We start from the raw sequence: 6,892 nt of genomic DNA on the forward strand, positions 1-6,892 counted from the left end.
CCTGGGAGGATGTGCTCCTCATTATTTTTTTTAAATATTTTCTACAATAGACGTTTTTTTTTTTTTTTTAACAGCCCTGTGGGGGTTGGTGAAATATCAGGGGTTTTAACAGACACCTAACATCTCACATTTGAGACAGAGAAAGAGATTGAGGACACAGATTCCTCAATCCGTTCTCTGCAGCCTCAGCTGCATTGTGAATGAAGAGGAAACGCCTTGTTGGTGAAATATCAGGGGTTTTAACAGACAACTAACATCTCACATTTGAGACAGAGAAAGAGATTGAGGACACAGATTCCTCAATCCGTTCTCTGCAGCCTCAGCTGCATTGTGAATGAAGAGGAAACGCTCTGTTGGTGAAATATCAGGGGTTTTAACAGACACCTAACATCTCATATTTGGGCAGAGAAAGAGATTGAGGACACATATTCCTCAATCCATTCTCTGCAGCCTCAGCTGCAATGTGAATGAAGAGGAAACGCTCTGTTGGTGAAATATCAGGGGTTTTAACAGACACCTAACCTCTCACATATGAGACAGAGAAAGAGATTGAGGACACAGATTCCTCAATCCAATCTCTGCAGCCTCAGCTGCATTGTGAATGAAGGGTAAACGCCTTGTTGGTGAAATATCAGGGGTTTTAACAGACACCTAACATCTCACATATGAGACAGAGAAAGAGATTGAGGACACAGATTCCTCAATCCAATCTCTGCAGCCTCAGCTGCATTGTGAATGAACAGGAAACGCTCTGTATAGATGCTTCCTGTTCATTCACAAACTGAAGCATTGGAAACATAGAGAAGGCTACAGGGGGATTAGTTACAGTAATTGCGCCCACTCCTGCTGCTCTGGGCCCCCCCTGTTGAACTTTTGGAGCCTGGGCTGTGTACAGGAGGGCAGGTGCTACCCCCTTATCAGCGGCCCTGCCCTCCCATGCAACCTCACCACCTCCTCATTGCGGCATCCCTGTTTGTCTAAGGCTGGCCATAGACTAATTTAAATTTGGCTGTTTCAACAAGAATCGGCCGAATTTCGATCCATATATTGGCAAAGTGACCATGCCTGCACATAGCCCACCTCCCCAGGCATGCACGTTTTTACCCACCCACAGGGCTGCTGTTAGAAATCATGGGGTCCCGTACAGCCTAACGGACATGAACAGTGAACCAAGCCTAACAGGCAGCTCCAGCTGCATGAACAAGCCACTCATTCTTGCAATCAGAATACCTGTGAGAATGAGCCATTCCTTATTTTTTTTTTATTTTTTACAATTGTAGTTTCTTTTTATTTTTTAAATTTGTTTGAACAGCTCTGTGGGGGTTGGTGAAATATCGGTAGTTTTAACAGACACTTAACATCTCACATTTGAGACAGAGAAAGCGATTGAGGACACAGATTCCTCAATCCGTTCAATGCAGCCTCAGCTGCATTGTGACTGAAGAAGAAACGCTCTGTACAGATGCTCCCTGTTCATTCATAAACTAAAGCATTATAAACACAGAGAAGGCTACAGGGGGATTAGTTGCAATAATTAGTTAGGGGGATTAGATACACCGCCTCCTCATTGCGGCATCCCCGTTTGCCTAAGGCTGGCCATAGACTAATTGAAATTTGGCTGTTTTAGCAAGAATCAGCCGAATTTTGATCCATCTTTGGGCAAGCTGGTTGTACTGGAGTTGATCTATTGATTAACTTCAGTACAACCAGCATGTCGGGTTTTTCTAATGTGATCAATATAGCCACCAGCAGTGATCATTATATTCTGACAACGGAGAAACCATCCCACTGTCACAATACAATAGCGCTACAGGAGGGATTCCCCCATCAACACTGTGTTGATGGGGGAATCAAGCAAATTTGCTTTCCTTCAGCCCGTGGTTGTAGGAAAGGAAATAGCATAATCTATGGCTTTCTTAAGCTCCAATGTTGGGGGATCATGGCACCCTTAAATTCACTGTGTTTGGTACTGGTGATTGGCTACTCAGCCCAAGCACTGCCACATTGGGGAGGTCATGTGCTCTCCCATTCCTGGAAGCCTCACCCTGTTAGGCCTTGTTCGCACAAGTGGCCAGTTGATCCGTGTTTTTACTTGCCAACCTACAAGTGTATCTGGTCTGTTCACATTGCCGCGACCTCGCTGTTCCATGGTGCCATGTTTAATTTGTCTCTACTAGGCACTCTACTTGACAAACGTGCCCATTGAAGTCACAATGCTTGATACACAGTAGTCCTGCTATTTCAATGGGAAGTCCCAACTGGGATAGAAAATTAAACATTCAAGAGATGGCAGTGTTGCCTCCTGAACACCTTCAAACCACCAAAGTGATCCACCGCAGATAGCTTTTTAAAGGGGTGATAGCCCATCCATGAGAAGAAAGCCTAAAGCCGCCATAGATAGATCGAAATTTGGCCACTTCAGAAGGAACCGGCTGAGCTTCCATCTATTTTTGGGCAAGCTAAAGGTACTGAAGTCGATCCATCAATCCATTGATCCATCAATCAGTTCAACCAGCCTGTCTTTTGCCAGATCACTGCCAGTGGCTATAGCACAATAGCGCTGCAGGACTGTGTTGACGGAAGAATCAAGCAATTTTCTTTCAACCCATGGTGAAAGGAAAGAAGATTGCATAACGTATGGCCTGCCTTAGTGAGGGCTTTGGTAGTACAGGAAGAAGCGTGGCTGGGTAGGTATGTATGCATGCTGGGGGGTGGGCTATGTGTAGACACCATTGCTCTGACCTAAATGGGCAAATTGACACACTGGGGTTAATTAACTAAAACTGGAGAGTGCAAAATCTGATGCAGGTGTTCATGGTAGCCAATCAGCTTCTTACTTCAGCTTGTTCAGTTAACCACTTGCCGACCGCCGCAAGTACATATACTGCGGCGGTCAGCCCCGGCCAGGCAAAGTGACGTACCGGTACGTCACTAGCCTGTCACTCACTTGTGAGCCAATAGCGGGCGCGCGCGCCCGCTCCGGCTCGTTCCCTAACAAGTCAGTGCGTGTGACCGGCGGACCCGATGTCCGCCGGTTACTCGCGATCGTTCGCCAGGAAGGGAGAAAGGCAGGCAGCTAATGTAAACAAGCCGCCTGTCATTCTCCTCTATGTAAAAATGGAGATCACACGGTTCTACTATGTAGGACCGTTGATCTCTGTTCTTACACCAGTAGCCATGTCCCATCACAGTTAGAAACACGCCCCTAGGACACACTTAACCCCTCCCTCTCCAATACAGTTAACCCCTTCCCTGCCAGGGTCATTTTTACAGTAACAGTGTATATGTATAGTAACCCCAAAAGTGTCAAAAATGTCAGTCAAGGGTCCGATCTGTCCGCTGCAATGTCGCAGTCCCGCAAAAAAAAATCGCAGATCGCCGCCATTACTCGTTAAAAAAAAAACAACAAAAATGACAAAAATCTTTCCCTTTGTTAGTAAACGCGTTAACTTTTGCGCTAACCAATCTAAATACGCTTTTTGAGATTTTTTTTTACCAAACATATGTAGCATAAAACAAATTGGCCGAAAATGTTAAAAAATTTAGATTTTTAAATTTTTTTGGAGGGGAATTTCATATAAAAATATGTGAAAATATTGTTATTTTTGCAAAATTGACGCCATTTTTTGTTTATAGCGCATGATCAAAAAATCGCACAGGTGATCGAATACCACCAAAAGAAAGCTCTGTTTGTGGGAAAAAAAGGACATCAAATTCGTTTAGGTACAGTGTCGCATGACCGCGCAATTGTCCGTTAAAGTCACGCAGTGCCGAATCGCAAAAAAGGCCCTGGTCAGGAAGGGGGTAAAATCTTCCGGGGCTTAAGTGGTTAAGCTTTGACAAATAGAAACCTTGAAGCTGATTGGTTTCTATGCAGAGCTGCACCAGATTTTGCACTCTCAAGTTTTAGTAAATCAACCCCATTGTGTCTCTTTAAGGTTGTATACATTTTCGGCAAATGGAAAGCCTTTTAAAATGAGCAAACTCTTATTTCTCTGTATTTTTTTTCCCCATTTGTATCAAAATCTGCTTGAGATGAGTAGAGACATTGAGCGAGCGGCTTTGTAAATAGACAGAACTATTAAAATCCATATTTCTCTTGAAGAACACAGCACACTATCAGCCTTGTATGAATAAGCCCCCAAATTGATAAAAGAAGATCTGCGATTGGTTGGGTGGCAGCAATCCTTGGCTTTGTGCGTGGTTATTAAATAAACCAATGTTCCCTGTTGGTAATAAACATAGATATCCAGCTGGCTGACAGCTCAATCATATGACTATCACGGCAAAATAAGTGCTTCTTCACAAAGAGAATGATCCAAACAAGATCAATATTTGTCTTCCCAAAGGAAGCTACCTGTTGGCTAACACAATATTCGTGGAGTTTTTATGACGCGTCTTTTCCTTTCTGACCCAAATACCTACTTTCCGTATTATCATCCACTCAGTTTGGGGTGCAGAAACCTGGATTTTAAGGCAGTCTACTGACCCCCTCGCTGTCTGGTCTATATTGTCCAGGAAAAACGTCCCATTTTGAAAGTCGCCGATTTTCGTAAACGCTTCACATGTTATGTGTTCATGACCTTGGATTCTGTGTCTCCCGAACTGTACATAACCTGATTTCAAGGTGTCTCCAGGATGCTCTGAGCTTCCTGTAATGATCCTGAGCTTCTCAATGTTGGTTGAATTCATGAAAGTCATTGTAAAATGGTCACCTGCTTTTAGCTCTACCCCCCAAAAGAAATTAGGACCAGGGAAGCACACACGGTCCGCAGTGTGGTCTTCGAAGGCCTTTATACTGGTGGCACAAAACGCCAGTGGATGATCTCCGTAGGTTTCCGTGACTTCCATAAATTCTTTATCTTTCAGCTTGTTTTCCTTGCCCTGAAATGAGGAAAAGTGCCCAATGTGTTGGAAGAGGGATGGTTTGTACTGGATGATCTCCTTCTGAGCCTTGGATTTGTAGAAAAGATCCAAGAGCCAGTCACACGGCATCTCATCGTAGAAAATCAGAAGGAACCGTGCTAGTTTCGGCAAGTCCACGCTGTGATAAAGTTTCCCGATATATCCCAAGGTGGAAAACGTTATCGTGGTCCATGGAGAGATGTATTTTTGGACGTATGACTTAATTGAGGTGAGGAAGTTCATGGAGCAGGTCACGTCATCCTCTAACTGGAGGTAGAACTGGGACAGATTGGCGCAAAAGTTGACTAAGAAGGCGTAGTCCACGTTCTGTTTGGAACGGAATTTGACTCTTTCAGGAGCGTCGTTATAGTTCCTTTTTAGACCTTCAAGGGTGGGATAGGCATTGCTGTAGCTACTGATCACCAGCAGCTGCCCGGCCGCAATCTCTGACGGAAAATGATTTGCAAGGTCTGCTGCCATTTCCGTGTTAATGGAATATTTGGTGTTGGCCAGGTATACCACAACCACTAACTCTTCCAGCTCCGCCAGACTGCTGTGGCTGAAGATGGACTGAAGTGTGATTTGAAGATAATTCTCCTTCTCTCTCTTAACAGAAGATATGCCAATGGATAGAAATTCTATAAGAAGCAAAAAAAAAATACATACATATTAGTAATTGTTCAAGATTATGGTGGCTGTTTAAAGCAAGTCATTGCTGTTGTGAAAATTCCCCCATATTGTGTATATTTGTATTTCCTATCATTGTCAGCTCCATCTAGTGGCACAAAGTAGAAGCGATGCACACCGGAAACCCAGCCACTATGCAGACAGGTGAAGATACGGCTTCAGTTTAACCACTTCTGGACCGGAAGGATTTACCCCCTTAAAGCGGTTGTAAACCCGAAAACAAAAAAAAAAACCTGCAAGACAAAGGCATAATGAGCTAGTATGCATCGCATACTAGCTCATTATGTATTACTTACCTTAGCACGAAGCCCCGACACGGACCCCCGGACATCGCTGCGGGCGCTGCCATGATCCTTCGGCGTCTCTTCCGGGTTCGTCGGCTCCGGCGCTGTGATTGGCCGGAGCCGCGATGATGTCACTGATGACAATGATGTCAGTGATTTTCCAGCAAGCTCCCGGCAAGGAAAACTGAAGGTCCCCCCGGACCTTCAGAGTGCATGCGCCGCTCGCTTGAGCGGCTGCATGCACTGCAAATATCTCCTAAACCGTGCCGGTTTAGGAGATATTAATTGTACCTACAGGTAAGCCTTATTATAGGCTTACCTGTAGGTAAAAGTGTCAAAAAACGGGATACTACTGCTTTAATGACCAGGTCATTTTTTGCGATTCGGCACTGCGTTACGCTATACCCAAATAAAATGAATGTCCTTTTTTCCCCACAAATAGAGCTTTCTTTTGATCACCTCTGCGATTTTTTTTTTTTTTAATTTTTAAATTTTTTTGCTCTATAAACAAAAAAAGAGCGACAATTCTGAAAAAAAAAAAAAAAAAAACTTTTTCACTTTCTGCTATATAACATTCCAAAAAAAAAAATAATTTAAAAATCAATTTTTTTCATAGTTTTAGGCCAATTTGTATTCTGCTACATATTTTTGGTAAAAAAAAAGCGTCTTTTTTGATTGGTTTGTGCAGAAGTTATTGCGTCTACAAACTAGGGGAAAAATTTATGTAGTTTTGTTGTGTTTTTTTTTTTTTTTTACTAGTAATCGCGTCAATCTTCGATTTTTAGCGGCACTGCGACATTGCGGCGGACAGATCGGACACCTAACTGACATTTTTGACACTTTTGGGGGAACCAGTGACATTACTACAGTAATCAGTGCTAAAAATATGCACTGTTACTGTAATAATACTGGCAGGGAAGGGGATAACCTAGGGGTGATCAAAGGGTTAAGTGTGAGCCTAGGGGCTGCTTTCTAACTGTATGGGGGAGGGACTTGTGAAATGAACACCGAGACCT

At 43.6% G+C, this 6,892-nt stretch overlaps 1 long non-coding RNA gene and 1 pseudogene across 2 annotated transcripts in view; both read right to left on the bottom strand.

The window, feature by feature from the left end:
* Window positions 1-6,892, bottom strand: part of LOC309565378 — a 724,777-nt gene that overhangs the window by 610,378 nt on the left and 107,507 nt on the right. The gene's annotated exons all lie outside the window — the stretch shown is intronic.
* The window catches only part of LOC309565377 (alpha-1,3-mannosyl-glycoprotein 4-beta-N-acetylglucosaminyltransferase C-like), a 106,617-nt pseudogene continuing 103,558 nt past the window's right edge, over window positions 3,834-6,892 (bottom strand). The window contains exon 5 of the transcript XR_014226113.1: window positions 3,834-5,543. The product of XR_014226113.1 is annotated as an alpha-1,3-mannosyl-glycoprotein 4-beta-N-acetylglucosaminyltransferase C-like (transcript). The remainder of the gene's footprint in view (window positions 5,544-6,892) is intronic.

The sequence above is a fragment of the Pelophylax lessonae genome (assembly GCF_965119305.1).
Source record: "Pelophylax lessonae genome assembly, chromosome: 10".
NCBI classification, from domain to species: domain Eukaryota; kingdom Metazoa; phylum Chordata; class Amphibia; order Anura; family Ranidae; genus Pelophylax; species Pelophylax lessonae.